The sequence below is a fragment of the Anomaloglossus baeobatrachus genome, chromosome 1, assembly GCF_048569485.1.
Source record: "Anomaloglossus baeobatrachus isolate aAnoBae1 chromosome 1, aAnoBae1.hap1, whole genome shotgun sequence".
Taxonomy (NCBI): domain Eukaryota; kingdom Metazoa; phylum Chordata; class Amphibia; order Anura; family Aromobatidae; genus Anomaloglossus; species Anomaloglossus baeobatrachus.
Window position 1 is genome coordinate 478885511 of NC_134353.1, and position 19171 is coordinate 478904681.

Sequence of the window (19171 nt, forward strand, 5' to 3'; positions counted from 1 at the left end):
ATATGCAGTCAGAGCCAGGAGCAGTTCTGGGTACATATTGCTAATCCCTGCCTGTATACACTCGCATAGATAAAGAAATCTTTAGAAAAAGTATTTTTAAAGATCTTAGATCTTATGCTTATGAGCGTGGGGACTAGTCCCAAGGGTGTTACTTCGCTTGGCTAGTCGGGTCTTTGGAGATGTGTCGCGGGCGGGGAGGAGGGTGTCGGCACACTACGCTCACCCCTTCTGCTCGGGTCCGGCAGCTGCTCAGTGGTGGCTCGAGCTGTGGGCCGGATCCCGGGGTTTCTCGAGCGACACTCCTCGCCCGTGAGTGAAAGGGGGTTTGTTGGGTGTGGGGATTGTTATAGTTCGTGACGCCACCCACGGTTGTGGTGATTGCACCACCGCTGCTCAGTATGGGGGTCCCGGGGATGGTGATGCGGAGCAGCCAGGTGTTGTGTTGCCCCTCCGTGGGTAGGGGTTGGTGATCCCGGGGCCCAGTGATGAGATGTAAGGTGTAGGGCCTGGTGGGCGCAGGGACGCGGGGGCAGCGCTGTGCCTTGCGGCACTGTGGTACTCACTCAGCCTGAGACGTGGACACAGTTTGTACGGTAAACCAAACGGCTGGTAGGACGGTCCCACAGACGGCTGCACCTGCACTCCCGGTAGGTGACGGTGATGTCCCTCTTCCTTGCACCTATGGTTGACTTGTGGTAGCGGTGGATTCCCTCCGGTTACCCGCTCCCCGGCTACAATCTGGGCCGGAGGAGCTCTACACTTTGCCCGCAGGCGCTGGCCCTGAGAAACTGGTGCCGTGGCGGTGGCGGTGTCTCTCCGGTTCAGGTTGGGCTGTTGCCTTCAATCGGGACTTGGTTGTTGGGGGATCTACGTCCCCTTCACTGACGGATTTGGCAAATCTGGCGACTCCTAGCCTTGCCGGGGTCCGAGAGGCCCCTGCCCTGGTGCTGACTGTCCTTTGGAACACTGCTCCAGACCACCGGGCACACAGCCAACGGGGTCCTTCCAGGAACTTCCAAACGGTCCCCCTCCAGACAGTCACCGCCGTCGCTGACCTTGCTGATCTGGCCCTACACAAAGCTGGACCCTTCAGGCTTTCTTTCTCTTCTGTCACTTCACTCGCTTTCCTCCTTTTCCACTTTTCTACTTTCACTTTCACTTTCTTAACTCCTCCACTTTAGCTCCTCACTCCTACTCCTCCCTGAGCTGAACTCTGTTCACCCTTTCATGTCCCTCACTGGACTCTAACTGCCTGGTTTTTCCCGCCTCCAGAGTTGTGAGCTCCTCGGTGGGCGGAGCCAACCGCCTGGCCCACCCCCTGGTGTGCATCATCAGACTCCTGGAGGAAGGCAACAAGGATTTGTAGGTTAGCTGTGATGTGCCTACCTGGAGTGTGGGGTGTGGTGGTGTGTGACCTGTGTCCCCTGGCTTGCCCAGGGCGACACATTCCCCCTTAGCAAAATGCAGACCGTCCGCGGGCTGCCGTCCTACACCGGTTTTATTTTTCTGTAAAAGATAACATTTGAAAAATCAACATATTTACATTTTTAATCAAAACTCTTCCCAAGACGGGAGGCACATTTACTTAAACGTTGCAACGGTATACGGTCACGGTTTCCGCTCTCTCCCACCCAAGCAACCTGGCCCTGATGCTGCCCCTAAAACCCAGGCAGCACCCCTTGACCCACAGTCCAGCACAAGTTACCCGAGCGAGATCTGTCCTTCCCCTCCAGAGGGTGGCCACCGGTTCCTTTGGTGGCTGGGCCCTAGCCTGCTCTGCTCAGGGCCCTCCCTCCAACCTGCCTCTCCGGAGGCGGCATAGCGGAAACGGTAACGGTACCCAACATATTTACAAGCCACTTAACGTTTGTGGTGCCCTGCAAGTTCACGGGCTTGTCCATGGATAGTTCCCATGTAAAACTTTAAACGGTCCCCACGGGGACAACGGTGCCGGCTCCTGCCGGTTCAATCACAGAGCAAATCAGGTAACTGTTCGGTATCATTTTCCTTATCATTCTTTCCAAAACTTTTAAACAAACTTAACTCAGTGGTGGTCCCAACGGGGACTGCTGCTACGGGCACCAACGGCCCTACTCGTACTTTTCTGCTGAGGCGGACCCATCCTCTGCCACCGGCACATCAAACATGCACTGACATGCCTGCGGCGACAGGGGCACCCGGTACCCATTTCCACTGGCACACGGGGCATGGACAACCATGGGGTCCCATACATAGCGGGAACGCTCACTGGCCTCTACAAACTCAGCAGCAGACCCGGGACTAGGGCCGGAGTCGTCATCTCGTGTTCCTGTGTCAGGCGGGTTGCCGCCAGCTGTCGCAGCCTCCTGGCCTCCAACTTCCAGCACTTCAGCCCCTTCTGCGGTAGCACGGAGCAGCAGATTTGGCGAGCTGACATTAAGGCGCCTCATAAGTAACGGCAAGGGCGATGCACAGGCCGAGACTAGGCCGGGACCCTCAGCCGCAGCGGCCGGTCCTGGGAGGACATAGGGACGTGGGTCACCAGTCGGTTCTGCTACATCCATTCCCCCTCCGTACCTCGGGGCAGTTGTAAGCAGCTCCTCCATCTCGTTGGTCCACTGCTCCATCATCCGGAAGAGCTGATCCTGCTGACGCTGGTGGAATTGCATCACCCGGGCCTTCATCCAGGCCATGGTCTCGGGCTCAGGGTCTGGCACAGTCTCTACTGGGACTTCTGGCACCATGCTGTTCCAGCGGTTCCCCCCGGCATACTTCAGGGATGTCCCGGACGTCTGCAGCCGGCTGGTCCACCGGAGCGGCTGGGCAGGGTATCGCTACCGGTTGGGCAGGTAGCGGGCCTAATGGCAGGGCGGCAGCAGCTACTACGGGTAGCAGGGAGAGAGGCAGGGTGAGCGGAAGCCGGCCGGGCCCCTCAGCTCCAACGGCCGATCCCTCCGGAATACAGGGGCGTGGGTCGCTTACCCGCTCCTCTAAATCCTCTTCTGCCTCGCGTCTCCACATAGCAGCCACCACATCCGCCATGTCAGTCTCCCACTCCTCCAGGAGGAGTTGCATATGGGCCTGCAGACGATTACTCAGCGGGACAGTCCGGTCCCTCAGCCACGTCGCCGTGCCGGGCGCGGGGACTTCCTCGTTGGGAGTTGGGTTGTACATCTTGGCAATCGTGCCTTCCAGGAACCCAGTATCGCTGCAGAGTCCTGGCGTCTCTGCTTTTATAGCTGCAGTTACATGCGTCCAGCCGCCATCGCGTCCCCCTTAGCTCTTTCCGGCCCCTCCTCTCTCGGGGCGGGGTTTTGGCCTTCGCGCCTCTACTGCTCGAGAAGACGCTCGAGCGGGAACTTTTCGCGCCAAAGATGGCGGCTTCTGAAATTTTTCTGCCGGATACCTCCGGCGGTAACAAGGCGCACCTCTACCAGACGGCAGAGCGGTAAGATCCTGTTCGTGACGCCAAGTTGTCGCGGGCGGGGAGGAGGGTGTCGGCACACTACGCTCACCCCTTCTGCTCGGGTCCGGCAGCTGCTCAGTGGTGGCTCGAGCTGTGGGCCGGATCCCGGGGTTTCTCGAGCGACACTCCTCGCCCGTGAGTGAAAGGGGGTTTGTTGGGTGTGGGGATTGTTATAGTTCGTGACGCCACCCACGGTTGTGGTGATTGCACCACCGCTGCTCAGTATGGGGGTCCCGGGGATGGTGATGCGGAGCAGCCAGGTGTTGTTTTGCCCCTCCGTGGGTAGGGGTTGGTGATCCCGGGGCCCAGTGATGAGATGTAAGGTGTAGGGCCTGGTGGGCGCAGGGACGCGGGGGCAGCGCTGTGCCTTGCGGCACTGTGGTACTCACTCAGCCTGAGACGTGGACACAGTTTGTACGGTAAACCAAACGGCTGGTAGGACAGTCCCACAGACGGCTGCACCTGCACTCCCGGTAGGTGACGGTGATGTCCCTCTTCCTTGCACCTATGGTTGACTTGTGGTAGCGGTGGATTCCCTCCGGTTACCCGCTCCCCGGCTACAATCTGGGCCGGAGGAGCTCTACACTTTGCCCGCAGGCGCTGGCCCTGAGAAACTGGTGCCGTGGCGGTGGCGGTGTCTCTCCGGTTCAGGTTGGGCTGTTGCCTTCAATCGGGACTTGGTTGTTGGGGGATCTACGTCCCCTTCACTGACGGATTTGGCAAATCTGGCGACTCCTAGCCTTGCCGGGGTCCGAGAGGCCCCTGCCCTGGTGCTGACTGTCCTTCGGAACACTGCTCCAGACCACCGGGCACACAGCCAACGGGGTCCTTCCAGGAACTTCCAAACGGTCCCCCTCCAGACAGTCACCGCCGTCGCTGACCTTGCTGATCTGGCCCTACACAAAGCTGGACCCTTCAGGATTTCTTTCTCTTCTGTCACTTCACTCGCTTTCCTCCTTTTCCACTTTTCTACTTTCACTTTCACTTTCTTAACTCCTCCACTTTAGCTCCTCACTCCTACTCCTCCCTGAGCTGAACTCTGTTCACGCTTTCATGTCCCTCACTGGACTCTAACTGCCTGGTTTTTCCCGCCTCCAGAGTTGTGAGCTCCTCGGTGGGCGGAGCCAACCGCCTGGCCCACCCCCTGGTGTGCATCATCAGACTCCTGGAGGAAGGCAACAAGGATTTGTAGGTTAGCTGTGATGTGCCTACCTGGAGTGTGGGGTGTGGTGGTGTGTGACCTGTGTCCCCTGGCTTGCCCAGGGCGACACAGATGGACTTGTAGCCTTGAGATTCCTCACAATTTGCTCAAGTCCTCAGACAGATCTTTGGTCTTCTTTCTTTTCTCCATGCTCAATGTGGTACACACAAGGGCACAGGACAGAGGTTGAGTCAACTTTAATCCATGTCAACTGGCTGCAAGTGTGATTTAGTTATTGCCAACACCTGTTAGGTGCCACAGGTAAGTTACAGGTGCTGTTGTCGCGGGCGGGAAGGGCGCTGCGCTCACCACACTCGGGTCTGGAAACCCCTGGGGTTCCGGTCACTAACGGATTTGAGCTGTTTAACGGTGACTCCAAGCCTGGTCGGGGTCCGCAGGCCCTGCCGGTTTGTGCTGGCTTCACTTCGCTCCCCGGTTTGGTACCGGTGGGCCACCGCCCATCCCCGGTCCTACGGTTCCACGTTGATCTGCCTCTCCTGTAGATGGCCACCACCGTCTGCCAACCTTGCTCTCGATGCCCGGGCCACGTACCCGGACACGGTCAGTCTGCTCCTCTACTACTACTTCACTCCTCTCTCTTTCACTCTCTGAACTACTCTGACTCCTTTTCCCGCCTCCAGGACTGTGTACTCCTCAGTGGGTGGGGCCAACCACCTGGCTCCACCCCACCTGGTGTGGGCATCAGCCCCTGGAGGGAGGCAACAAGAATTTGGTGTCTGGCTGATGTGCCTATCTCGGGGTGTGGGGTGTGTTGTTGCAGTACCTGTGACGACCTGGCTAGTCCAGGGTGCCACATTACCATTTCCATACCTCATGTGGGTAGTGGTGAGTATGATCGATGAAACTAGTAATGTCTTCAGTGGCTCTTCAACGTGGTGAGCTTACGGTAAAACATGGTGAGAGTGGTATTCGTGGGTGATCACAGTTTCCTCATATGTTGATGATTCCAAAAATAGTAAGAACTGATTTAAAAAAAATAAAGAACCTAATTGCTGCTTATGGCAACATTCGTAATGAGCAAATACAGGTTTCCAATAGTTTATTTCTTTTACACCAGTCTGAGTAACAGTTGGTAGCTGGACTTTGTTTCATCATATATATAGGAAGCTGCTCAGTTCTTGAATGTGTGGTTTTACACCAGTGCACTGATTCCTGCATACTGGGAGACATTTGGAATCCCAATCACAGGAGTAGAAGTGGAATAATGTCATGTTGTTTCCCAAACATGTCCTTGTGGCGCCCTGGACAAGCCAGGGGCCACAGAGCACAACACCCACACACTCCCAGCAGGCACACCGAAGTCAGAACACAAAACCCTTGTTGCCTTCCTCCAGGGGCTGATGATCACACCAGGAGGTGGGCCAGGCGGTTGGCCTCGCCCACCGAGGAGTTCACAGTCCTGGAGGCGGGAAAACCAGGCAGATTAGTTTTGGAGAGGAGTGAGATAGAGTTTGGAGAGGAGTGAGGACAGTCGAGAAGGGAAAGTGAGCAGAAGGAAAGTGGTAGTAGAGCAGCCTGAAGTTGGTCCGGGTGTGTGGCCCGGACAGATCAGCAAGGTTGGCAGACGGTGGTGACCGTCTGCAGGAGTGGCCGATTGGAGTCTACCGTAAGGACCGTGGACGGGCGGTGGCCCGGCGGTACCGGACCGGTACACAAAGAGGAGCCAGCACCATCTGGCAAGGGCTTTTCGGACCCCGGCAAGGCTAGGAGTCGCCGTGAATTTGCCAAATCCGTTAGTGAAGGGGACCTCCTGGGTTTCCAAACAGTCAAGTCCCGACAGAAGGCAACCGTCCAACCGAGTGAGAGAGACACCACCACCGCCAAGGCAACCGTTTCTCAGGGCCAGCGCCTGCGGGCAAAAGGGGCTCCTCCGGCCCATATCCAAGCCGGGGAGCGGGTTACCGGTGGGAACCCATTGGAACCGTACAGACATCGTAGACAAAAATTGAAAAAATCCAGCGGAACGCAGGCTTCTGTAAAATTTAACTTACGTCTTTATTTTTCCATTTTAAAACCACCGCTGCTCTGGACGGGGATCCCGGGAGCGGTGGCAGGGAGCAGCTTGGTTGTTATTTCTCCCCTCCGTGGGTAGGGGGTTGGTTGTCCCGGGGCCCAGTGATGGGGTAGGGATGGATGTCAGGCGGGTTACGGGGCCTGGCGAGGTGCAGGGTCGCAGGGGCAGCGCTGTGCCGCACGGCACGGTGGTACTCACTCAGCCCAATGATGAAGACACAGTCTCGGTAAAACACACGGCTGGATGGACGGGTCCCACAGACGGCTGCGGTGTTGTTGCTCCCGGCAGGTTGGTGCTGACTGCCTTTCCCTGCACCTACGATGTCTGTACAGAAGAAGATATATGCTTCCAGCACTCCTTTAAATGCAGACCAAAGAACCTACACACCTGTTCCTGCACGGAAAGTCCAGAGCAATGGTTCCAATGTAGACAAAAATTGAAAAAATCCAGCGGAACGCAGGCTTCTGTAAAATTTAACTTACGTCTTTATTTTTCCATTTTAAAATATCCACATCGCAGGTGGGATCCACAAGCAAGGCATTTAGAAAATTATTTCATCCAACATGTTTCGACACCAAACAAGGTCATAAAGTCTTATTCATGGATGCACTGAAAAGGTTCTGATACCTCTATATAGCTACTTTAGAATCCCCATCATGCAGTTTGAGCTTGATTAGCTTGATTATCACACATGAGGTATAAACCTGCGCAGAAATGGGGACTCTAATGCTATAATTTGTGAACATATAAACATTAAAAACAATACATGATCATTTTATGAAAGAAACTATACTAAAAAAATATATACATGAATAAATCAATTGTATTGGACAATCATGTCCTGTCTTATATTCAAACCATGTGGAATACGTGTATTTAATTTAAATATCCAAAAGGATTCTCTGTTTAGGACTTTACGTTGGAAATCTCCCCCCCTGGCCATTTGTTGAACTTTTTCTATAGCTCTGAATTTAAAACCAGATATATTACCATTAGTGATGAGCGAGTACTAAAAAGCTCGGGTGCTCGAAGCTCGGGCCGAGCATCCCAAGATACTCGTGTACTCGGGCCGAGCAACGAGCCCAATGTTATCCTATGGGAGACCCGAGTATTTTTGTGAAATGACCCCCCGGCAGCATGGAGAAACCCTAAAAATGTCACAAAAGTCTCAGAAGAGTGCTCAAATGACATGGCAACAGCATGGGGAAGACCCCTTGAAGCATTTATCACTGAAAAGTCACAGCTGTGAACAATTTTGTCCGCGTTTTACGCCATTTTTACGGACTCACCAGAAAACCTTCCAAAATGACCCCAAAATGATTTTTCATGGCAGAAATGTTAAGGGCACATACGCAATAGTGAGATAGAGCTGGTGTATGTTACTTTTTGAGATTAATACATGAAAGATTTTACGTGAAAACATTGTGTGGCACTCTGATGTCCCTGAGAAGAGACGTACATGAAGGCCTCTTGAGTCTAATGTGCCCATTTTGAGGAAGTGAGTCTTTGTAGTATTTTCCTTTGCCAGGGCAGTCCAAAATTGTGAGGTTCACCAATGCCCCTGCATACAGACGTGCATGAGGGCCTGTAAACCTGAAGTGCCCATTGGAAGGAAGTGGGTCTATTGTAGTATAGCCCTTAGGCAGGGCAGCCAAAAATTGGGAGGCTCCACGTTGTCCCTGGATAGAGACGTGCATGAGGGCCTGTAAACCTGAAGTGCCCATTGGAAGGAAGTGGGTGTATTATAGTATAGCCCTTAGGCAGGGCAGCCAAAAATTGGGAGGCTCCACGTTGTCCCTGGATAGAGACGTGCATGAGGGCCTGTAAACCTGAAGTGCCCATTGGAAGGAAGTGGGTGTATTGTAGTATAGCCCTTAGGCAGGGCAGCCAAAAATTGGGAGGCTCCACGTTGTCCCTGGATAGAGACGTGCATGAGGGCCTGTAAACCTGAAGTGCCCATTGGAAGGAAGTGGGTGTATTATAGTATAGCCCTTAGGCAGGGCAGCCAAAAATTGGGAGGCTCCACGTTGTCCCTGGATAGAGACGTGCATGAGGGCCTGTAAACCTGAAGTGCCCATTGGAAGGAAGTGGGTCTATTGTAGTATAGCCCTTAGGCAGGGCAGCCAAAAATTGGGAGGCTCCACGTTGTCCCTGGATAGAGACGTGCATGAGGGCCTGTAAACCTGAAGTGCCCATTGGAAGGAAGTGGGTGTATTATAGTATAGCCCTTAGGCAGGGCAGCCAAAAATTGGGAGGCTCCACGTTGTCCCTGGATAGAGACGTGCATGAGGGCCTGTAAACCTGAAGTGCCCATTGGAAGGAAGTGGTTGTATTGTAGTATAGCCCTTAGGCAGGGCAGCCAAAAATTGGGAGGCTCCACGTTGTCCCTGGATAGAGACGTGCATGAGGGCCTGTAAACCTGAAGTGCCCATTGGAAGGAAGTGGGTGTATTATAGTATAGCCCTTAGGCAGGGCAGCCAAAAATTGGGAGGCTCCACGTTGTCCCTGGATAGAGACGTGCATGAGGGCCTGTAAACCTGAAGTGCCCATTGGAAGGAAGTGGGTGTATTGTAGTATAGCCCTTAGGCAGGGCAGCCAAAAATTGGGAGGCTCCACGTTGTCCCTGGATAGAGACGTGCATGAGGGCCTGTAAACCTGAAGTGCCCATTGGAAGGAAGTGGGTGTATTATAGTATAGCCCTTAGGCAGGGCAGCCAAAAATTGGGAGGCTCCACGTTGTCCCTGGATAGAGACCTGTTAGGTTCTTAGAGCCTCCGTGCTTGCATTTAAAAACCGCACGTGTGTGCCTGTTGGTGGCAGCTTTCCGCTGCATTTGTGTGAGTTTTGCAAAAACTTGGCTATAACGCACAAGTCTAGTGAATAATACACATCAGCACAGCATTGCAAAATGCGCAAGGGCGTTGTCAACGAACAAGGAAGTGGACGTGATGGTGGTGCAGGCAGAGACCGAGGTTGTGTGCAAGCTCTAATTTCGCCACAACAAAGGGCCACATCTAGTCGCTCGCACGTCCTGTCCCAAATTCTTGGGGACCGCAGCAGTACACCGCTCTTGAACCAAGACAAGTGTCAACAGGTTGTTAGTTGGATAGCGGATAATGCTTCTAGTCAGATTGGCACCACCACAAACACTCTGTCTTCCACACGGTCAAGTGTCAGTAGCCGTGATACTGCACCGCACATTTCAGAACCTGATCCTCCTTCCTACCACCAGGCCGAGTACACGTCCACGGACATTACTGATCCCACACTTGTACACTCGGAAGAGCTGTTCGTTCACGTTTCCATTCACAAATTCTGGCCTCTCGCCAGCTCCTGTTGAAGTGGGCCATGACGAGATTGTATGTACAGATGCCCAAATATTTGAGCAGCCACGTTCTCACGAAGTTGGCAACGTGTCTCAACAAGGGGTGGACGATGATGAGACACAATTGTCAGGAAGTCAGGAGGAGGAGCAGGGTGCGGAAGAGGAAGACGACGTGGTGGATGATCCAGTAACTGACCCAACCTGGCAGGAGGATATGCAGAGCGAGGACAGCAGTGCACAGGGGGAGGGAGGCGTAGCATCCCAACAGGCAGTAAGAAGCAGAGTGGTGGCCCCAGGCAGACGTCAGGCAACTGTTCCCCGGAACAACACGACACAAGGTGCCTGTACAAATGTTAGGTCTTCCCGAGTCTGGCTGTAATACTATTGTATGTATTGAGGATTTCGATTGCGTTAGGGCAATGACAACCAGAGACGAGTTCTTGGTGCAAGACGTTTATAATATGCAACCAGCAAATATGTACATAAACGGAACAAAAACACAGTAGAACATAAATACAGGAAATACCTTCCAGGGACGGAGCGAAAGGGAATTCCCGGGACCGCGCACCGGACTCCCCCAGGGAGACCACCAAGAGCGAACCCCTATACAGGGACTGTCTGGCAATCACCCCAGAAGCCCTAAATGCGCAGCAGCCGGGACACAAAAGGGCAATAGGTAAGTCCAAAAATGTCCGTACGTGATGTGAGTCCAGAGTGGTATTAAACGGAAGGAACCGGGCAGAAGTGCCGACCAAAGACGGCAAACGGAGTCCGGGCACAGCTAGATGATACCAGATGAAGTCCAGAGTCGGTGTCGGTTGTTTTCCAAGAGGATCCGAATAACAATCAGGAACCAAAAGCAGCAGGGCAGGAGCACACAGGAAGCAGTATACTCAGGCACTGGACTAAGCTTTAGGGGCGGCTTTTAAACAGATGGACAGGAAGTAGGGCAACAGAACAGAAAACTCCATGTTAACAAAGGGCAAGCTCTTTCAAAAGAAAACTGGAAAACCCGGAACTCTGACACTGGCAGTTTTTTAAGTTGGCTCCAGATGATTCTAAAAAGGCCATTTGCAACACCTGCCATGCCAGCATCAGCAGGGGTACCAAAACTAGCAGCCTGACCACCACCAGCATGATCAGGCACATGTCAGCCAAGCACCCGACTTTGTGGGAAGTACAACAGAGTCGAGGAGCAGTGCTTGCTGATGTCACTGCTACGTCTTCGCTGGTTGTGCATGCGAGCCAATCCCCTGTCCATGCTGCCTGCGAACAAGCCTCCTCCACTCCTGCACCTGCAGTTGCCTACGCAGAAAGAACACCATCATCAAGCACGTCCTTGTCCCAGCGCAATGTTCAGTTATCCATTCAGCAAACCTTTGAACGCAGGCGCAAATACACTGCCAACACCCCACATGCCACAGTTCTAAATGCTAACATTTCGCGACTGCTTGCGCTGGAAATGTTGCCTTTTAGGCTGGTTGAGACAGAAGCATTCCGCGACCTGATGGTGGCAGCTGTCCCACGTTACTCGGTCCACAGCCGCCACTATTTCTCCCGGTGTGCCGTCCCCGCATTGCATAACCACCACGTGTCACAAAACATCACACGTGCCCTGAACAACGCTGTTTCAGCCAAAGTCCACCTAACCACAGACACGTGGACAAGTGCATGTGGGCAAGGCCGCTACATCTCGTTGACATCACACTGGGTTAATATTGTGCAAGCTGGGACCCAGTCTGAGCGAGGGACGGAACACGTCCTTCACACACCAAGTTTTGCAGGCCCTACCTCAGTCAGGGTTTCACACACACTCTACAGCTCCGGAATGTCATGCTCCTCAGCCTCCTCCTCCTCCTGCGCATCCTCATCCACTTTACCCTCCACACCAGTCCCAAGCTGGAAGTGTCGCGGGCGGAGGAGGGGACGGTGCGCTCTCCCACTGCTCGGGTCCGGCTGACGCTGCTCTACGGCTGCTGCTATCGCTCGTTGGCTCGAGCGATGGCCGGATCCCGGGGACTCGAGCGGCGCTACTTGCCCGTGAGTGAAAAGGGTTGGTTTGGGTTTTGGGGATATTGTCCGTGACGCCACCCACGGTTGTGGTGATTGTGTGGACACCACCGCTGCTCTGGACGGGGATCCCGGGAGCCTGTGACAGGGAGCAGCTTTGTTGTTATTTCTCCCCTCCGTGGGTAGGGGGGTTGGTTGTCCCGGGGCCTGGTGATGGGGTAGAGATGGATGACAGGCGGGTTGCGGGGCCTGATGAGGTGCAGGGTCGCAGGGGCAGCGCTGTGCCGCACGGCATGGAGGTACTCACTCAGCCCAATGATGATGACACAGTTCACGGTAAAACAAGTGGCTGGATGGACGGGTCACTCGGACGGCTGCGGTTGTTCCTCCCTGCAGGTTAGTGATGACTGTCTCTCCCTGCACCTAAGTTAAGTGTTGGTAGTGATGGTTTCCCAACGGTAACCCGCTCCCCGACCTGGATATGGGCCGGAGGAGCCCCTTTTGCCCACAGGCGCTGGCCCTGGGAGACGGTTGCCCTTGGCGGTGGCGGTGTCTCCCCTTCACGGTTGTACGGTTGCCTTCTATCTGGACTTGGCTGTTTGGAAACCCTGAGGTTCCCTTCACTAACAAATTTGGCAAATTCACGGCGACACCAAGCCTTGCCGGGATCCGAAAGTCCTCTGCCAATGGTGCTGGCTTCTCTTTGTATACCGGTCCGGTACGGCCGGGTCACCACCCGTCCACGGTCCTTACGGCAGACTCCAATCGGCCTCAACTGCAGACGGTCACCACATCCTGCCAACCTTGCTGTCCTGTCCGGTCCACACACCCGGACCAACTTCAGGCTCTTTGCTGTCACTTTTCTCCTCTCTACCACTTTCCTCCTTCCACTTCCTTAGCTTAACTCTCACTGCCTGTGTTTTCCCTCCTCCTCGGTGGGTGGAGACCAACCGCCTGGCTCCACACCCTGGTGTGGACAACAGCCCCTGGGGAAGGCAACTAGGATTTTGTGTTTTGACTATGATATGCCTGCAGGGAGTGTGGGGTGTTTAAGTGTTGTGCTCTGTGGCCCCTGGCTTGTCCAGGGCGACAGAGAAGCACTGCAGCACTGCCTCGGCGAAGCGGCAACAGGCAGTGCTGAAGCTAATCTGCATAGGTGACAAACCCCACAATGCAGAAGAGGTGTGGACAGCTCTGAAACAGCAGGCAGATCACTGGCTCACAACTCTGAACCTAAAGCCAGGAAAGGTCGTGTGTGACAATGGCCGGAACCTGGTGGCGGCTTTGAGGCGAGGCCAGCTGACACATGTTCCATGCGTGGCCCATGTGCTCAACCTCGTGGTTCAGCGGTTTATAAAGTCATACTCAGAGCTGTCTGATCTGCTGATAAAAGTTCGCCGCCTGTCTGCACATTTTCGAAAGTCACCTACTGCTTCAGCCGGCCTTGCCGGCTTAAGACGCCGTTTGCATCTTCCGGCACACAGACTGGTGTGTGATGTCCCCACGCTTTGGAATTCAACTCTGCACATGTTGGTCAGGATATGTGAGCAGAAGAGGGCAGTTGTTGAGTACCTGCATCACCTAAGCCGTCGGGAAATGGGTCAAACTCCACACATAACACCTGAGGAGTGGAGAGGGATGTCCGACCTATGCACCATCCGCCAAAACTTTGAGGACTCCACCAAGATGGTGAGCGGCGATGACGACATTATTAGCGTCACCATACCGCTTCTCTGCCTTCTAAAATGGTCTCTGCTCAAAAAACAACCATGATGCATTGCAGGCGGAGCGCGATGAGTTTGAGCAAGAAACAGTAGTGGGTGTGGGTGATGATAACACACAGCCCAGCCTCGTCTCATCACAACGTGCAGTGGAGGACTATGACGAGGAGGAGGATGAAGACATGGAGCAACTCTCTGGCCAAATTGAGGATATGACATGCAGTCATATCCTCGGTTCAGCGTGGCTGGCCAGAGGACAGGGTAGATGATGAGGAGGAGGAGGAGGAGGACAGCATGTTCAGTCATCGTGTTGGTCAGGATACTGAAGTGATGGCTGTTAAGAGTCTGGCACACATGGCTGACTTTATGGTAAGCTGCCTGTCTCGTGACCCTCGCGTTAAGAACATCTTGGCCGACAATCATTACTGGTTGGTAACACTGTTAGACCCACGCTAAAAGGACAACTTTATGTCTCTTATTCCCGAGGCGGAGAGGTCAGGCAAAATGCAGCAGTTCCAGAAGGCCATAGTCACGGAAGTAGGCAAAGCATTCCCCTCACAAAACGCTAGCGGCATAGGTCAGGAATCAGTGGACAACCAAGGCGTACAGCCGAGAGGGGCACAAGTCCAATCCGCCAGAGGTAGGGGAACAGTCTTTAAGATGTGGGACAGTTTTCTCAGCCCCTCACATACCACAGCCCCTGAGGTGAGGGGTAGTGCCACAAGAAATCCTAAGTTTGCCCAGATGCTCAAGGAGTACCTTGCAGATCAAACAACTGTACTCCGACATTCCTCTGTGCCTTACAATTAATGTGTATCCAAGCTGGACACGTGGCATGAATTGGCTCTCTACGCCTTGGAAGTCCTGGCCTGCCCTGCCGCTAGCGTTTTGTCAGAGCGTGTTTTTAGTGCCGCAGGTGGAATCATTACAGATAAACGCACCCGCCTGTCAACTGTAAATGCTGACAGGCTGACTCTGATCAAGATGAACAAGGGTTGGATTTGGCCAGACTTCACCACACACACCAACAGCAAATTACAGCGGAATTTAAAGTTTGTAACGGGAATTTGCCATGTACCTCCACTCACCCATGGTAACACACTTCTGGACTTTGGCTAATCGCTGGACTGCTCCTCCTTCTCCTCATGCGCCATCATGGTGACCGTTACAATAGTTAAGCCGTTGTTTCAGGTATACCCCCAGTGGTAAATTTTTTCGCCCATTCTTTCTGAATGGGCATTACAACGACAGGAGACCCGCTCCTTTGCAATGGGAACAATGTTTTGAGGCCCTCATGCACATCTCTATCCAGGGACAATGTGGAGCCTCCCAATTTTTGGCTGCCCTGCCTAAGGGCTATACTACAATAGACCCACTTCCTTACAATGGGCACTTCATGTTTACAGGCCATCATGCACGTCTCTATCCAGGGACAATATGGAGCCTCCCAATTTTTGGCTGCCCTGCCTAAGGGCTATACTACAATAGACCCACTTCCTTACAATGGGCACTTCATGTTTACAGGCCATCATGCACGTCTCTATCCAGGGACAATATGGAGCCTGACGCTGCCACCGACTGCCACACACGTGCTGTTTTTAAATGCAAGCACGGACGCAATAAGAACCTAACTGGTTTTTAGGAGCGACAATTACTGAGAAGTCTGACACTATCAGACACTGCTGACTGACGTGTATTATACACTAGACTTGTGCGTTATATAATAGTTTGTGCAAAACGCGCACCTGTACGCTGCCACCGACTGCCACACACGTGCTGTTTTTAAATGCAAGCACGGACGCAATAAGAACCTAACTGGTTTTTAGGAGCGACAATTACTGAGAAGTCTGACACTATCAGACACTGCTGACTGACGTGTATTATACACTAGACTTGTGCGTTATATAATAGTTTGTGCAAAACGCGCACCTGTACGCTGCCACCGACTGCCACACACGTGCTGTTTTTAAATGCAAGCACGGACGCAATAAGAACCTAACTGGTTTTTAGGAGCGACAATTACTGAGAAGTCTGACACTATCAGACACTGCTGACTGACGTGTATTATACACTAGACTTGTGCGTTATATAATAGTTTGTGCAAAACGCGCACCTGTACCCTGCCACCGACTGCCACACACGTGCTGTTTTTAAATGCAAGCACGGACGCAATAAGAACCTAACTGGTTTTTAGGAGCGACAATTACTGAGAAGTCTGACACTATCAGACACTGCTGACTGACGTGTATTATACACTAGACTTGTGCGTTATATAATAGTTTGTGCAAAACGCGCACCTGTACGCTGCCACCGACTGCCACACACGTGCTGTTTTTAAATGCAAGCACGGACGCAATAAGAACCTAACTGGTTTTTAGGAGCGACAATTACTGAGAAGTCTGACACTATCAGACACTGCTGACTGACGTGTATTATACACTAGACTTGTGCGTTATATAATAGTTTGTGCAAAACGCGCACCTGTACGCTGCCACCGACTGCCACACACGTGCTGTTTTTAAATGCAAGCACGGACGCAATAAGAACCTAACTGGTTTTTAGGAGCGACAATTACTGAGAAGTCTGACACTATCAGACACTGCTGACTGACGTGTATTATACACTAGACTTGTGCGTTATATAATAGTTTGTGCAAAACGCGCACCTGTACGCTGCCACCGACTGCCACACACGTGCTGTTTTTAAATGCAAGCACGGACGCAATAAGAACCTAACTGGTTTTTAGGAGCGACAATTACTGAGAAGTCTGACACTATCAGACACTGCTGACTGACGTGTATTATACACTAGACTTGTGCGTTATATAATAGTTTGTGCAAAACGCGCACCTGTACCCTGCCACCGACTGCCACACACGTGCTGTTTTTAAATGCAAGCACGGACGCAATAAGAACCTAACTGGTTTTTAGGAGCGACAATTACTGAGAAGTCTGACACTATCAGACACTGCTGACTGACGTGTATTATACACTAGACTTGTGCGTTATATAATAGTTTGTGCAAAACGCGCACCTGTACGCTGCCACCGACTGCCATACACGTGCTGTTTTTAAATGCAAGCACGGACGCAATAAGAACCTAACTGGTTTTTAGGAGCGACAATTACTGAGAAGTCTGACACTATCAGACACTGCTGACTGACGTGTATTATACACTAGACTTGTGCGTTATATAATAGTTTGTGCAAAACGCGCACCTGTACGCTGCCACCGACTGCCACACACGTGCTGTTTTTAAATGCAAGCACGGACGCAATAAGAACCTAACTGGTTTTTAGGAGCGACAATTACTGAGAAGTCTGACACTATCAGACACTGCTGACTGACGTGTATTATACACTAGACTTGTGCGTTATATAATAGTTTGTGCAAAACGCGCACCTGTACCCTGCCACCGACTGCCACACACGTGCTGTTTTTAAATGCAAGCACGGACGCAATAAGAACCTAACTGGTTTTTAGGAGCGACAATTACTGAGAAGTCTGACACTATCAGACACTGCTGACTGACGTGTATTATACACTAGACTTGTGCGTTATATAATAGTTTGTGCAAAACGCGCACCTGTACCCTGCCACCGACTGCCACACACGTGCTGTTTTTAAATGCAAGCACGGACGCAATAAGAACCTAACTGGTTTTTAGGAGCGACAATTACTGAGAAGTCTGACACTATCTGGACTGTTTTACACTGTGTACACCAGCCCCAGATATGATGAAGGCTGGTATACGGTCACCACTAGGAATGGCTATATACCCTGCCTGCCTGCCTGTATACTGCTACAATAGTCCTGACAAGGACTCTTCTGGTCACTAGCCTGTATTCCGACCTGGCTATACCCTGCCTGTATATAGCAACAATAGTCCTGAGAAGGACTCTGCTACTGTACTCCGACCTGGCTATACCCTGCCTGCCTGTATACAACTAGAATAGTCCTGAGAAGGACTTCTGGTCACACTGTTTGCAGCCCTGCTCCGGAACTAACTATAAAGGGCCGCAAAGCTTTCCCTGAATCAGCGACACTCTCCCTACACTGAATGTCTGAATAGCTGTGAGCAGAGCACAGCGCGCCGGCCGATATAAAGGCTCGGTCACGCTGTGCAGGCCGGCCAATCACTGCAATTCCACAACTAACAGGGCTGTGGCATTGCAGTGGTCTGCCAGCCAATCCCTGCATGAGGGCTGGCTCTCAAAAGAGCGCCAACATGCAGAAATGAAGACCACGAGTACAGCACGAGTATCGCGAGATTACTCGGTCCCCGCCGAGCAGCCCGAGTACAGCGATACTCGTGCGAGTACCGAGTAGTGACAAGCATGCTCGCTCATCACTAATTACCATTAATGAACCTTTTCAGTGCATCCATGAATAAGACTTTATGATCTTCTTCTGTTTGACAAAGGCAATTTTCCGTGCACCCATTGGAATACCTTGTGAATTTATGATAAATAACCAAAGAATATCGCCATTTATGCAAGATGGATACACACGCCAGCAGGCTTTGATTATTAGCCACGATTTTTAATCGGGACACGCAGGATTTAAATACTGGGACCACAACTACAGGTAACAATGATATTTCTACTTTATGCAAAACATTAGAAACATGTAAAACCAAAGAAATGAAATTATGGTGGAATACTACAACTTTACAATCCTATATAGATCGCAATATGATCCCAAGGGGTCTCCGGTTAAATAAAACCGCTACAGCGACTTATCCTGATAAATTTACAGAGGAATGGAATAATATTCTCTCTTCCTGCTCTATTAAATTGATGGGACTTATTATTAAATATGATCAGATGGAGATGGATAATATTAATAAAGATATTTTGGACATTAATTCTAAATTGGAACAACAAGATCATCTAGAAGAGATTAATAAACTCAAAGAAAAAATGGAAAATAATATAAAAAAACTGGAAGGAAAGATTGTGGAAATAAAAAAACGCAAATTTGAACGTGATACCAGAGACTATGCATCTAATAACATTTATTCATGGAAATTATTTCGCCCACGAAGATCTATATTAAAATATTCAGGAATGGATAAAAGAAAAGTCAGTTTTTCTGATGCGTCTTCTTTGGCCTCAGGAGAGAATACAGAGGAAAGCATAGCCTCTGAAGAAACGTCATATGATAAAAACTTTCCACCAATATCTAGAAATAATCGTCCAAAAAACGCAAAAGGAGGGCAGGGAGAAAGCATGGGAGCAATAAGAAGCTCTCCAAGAAATCGCAAAATATATTAACCTGCCCTGTGATCAACCTTTCTGGACAAATCCTTACTATAGAACAAATTGAAGTGCTTTCTAAAGGACTAGGTTTTTCACCATGTAAAAAATTTGATATTTTCCAAACCATGTTAGATATTAATAAATTGGCTAGAAATCTTACTCTAAGATGTCATTT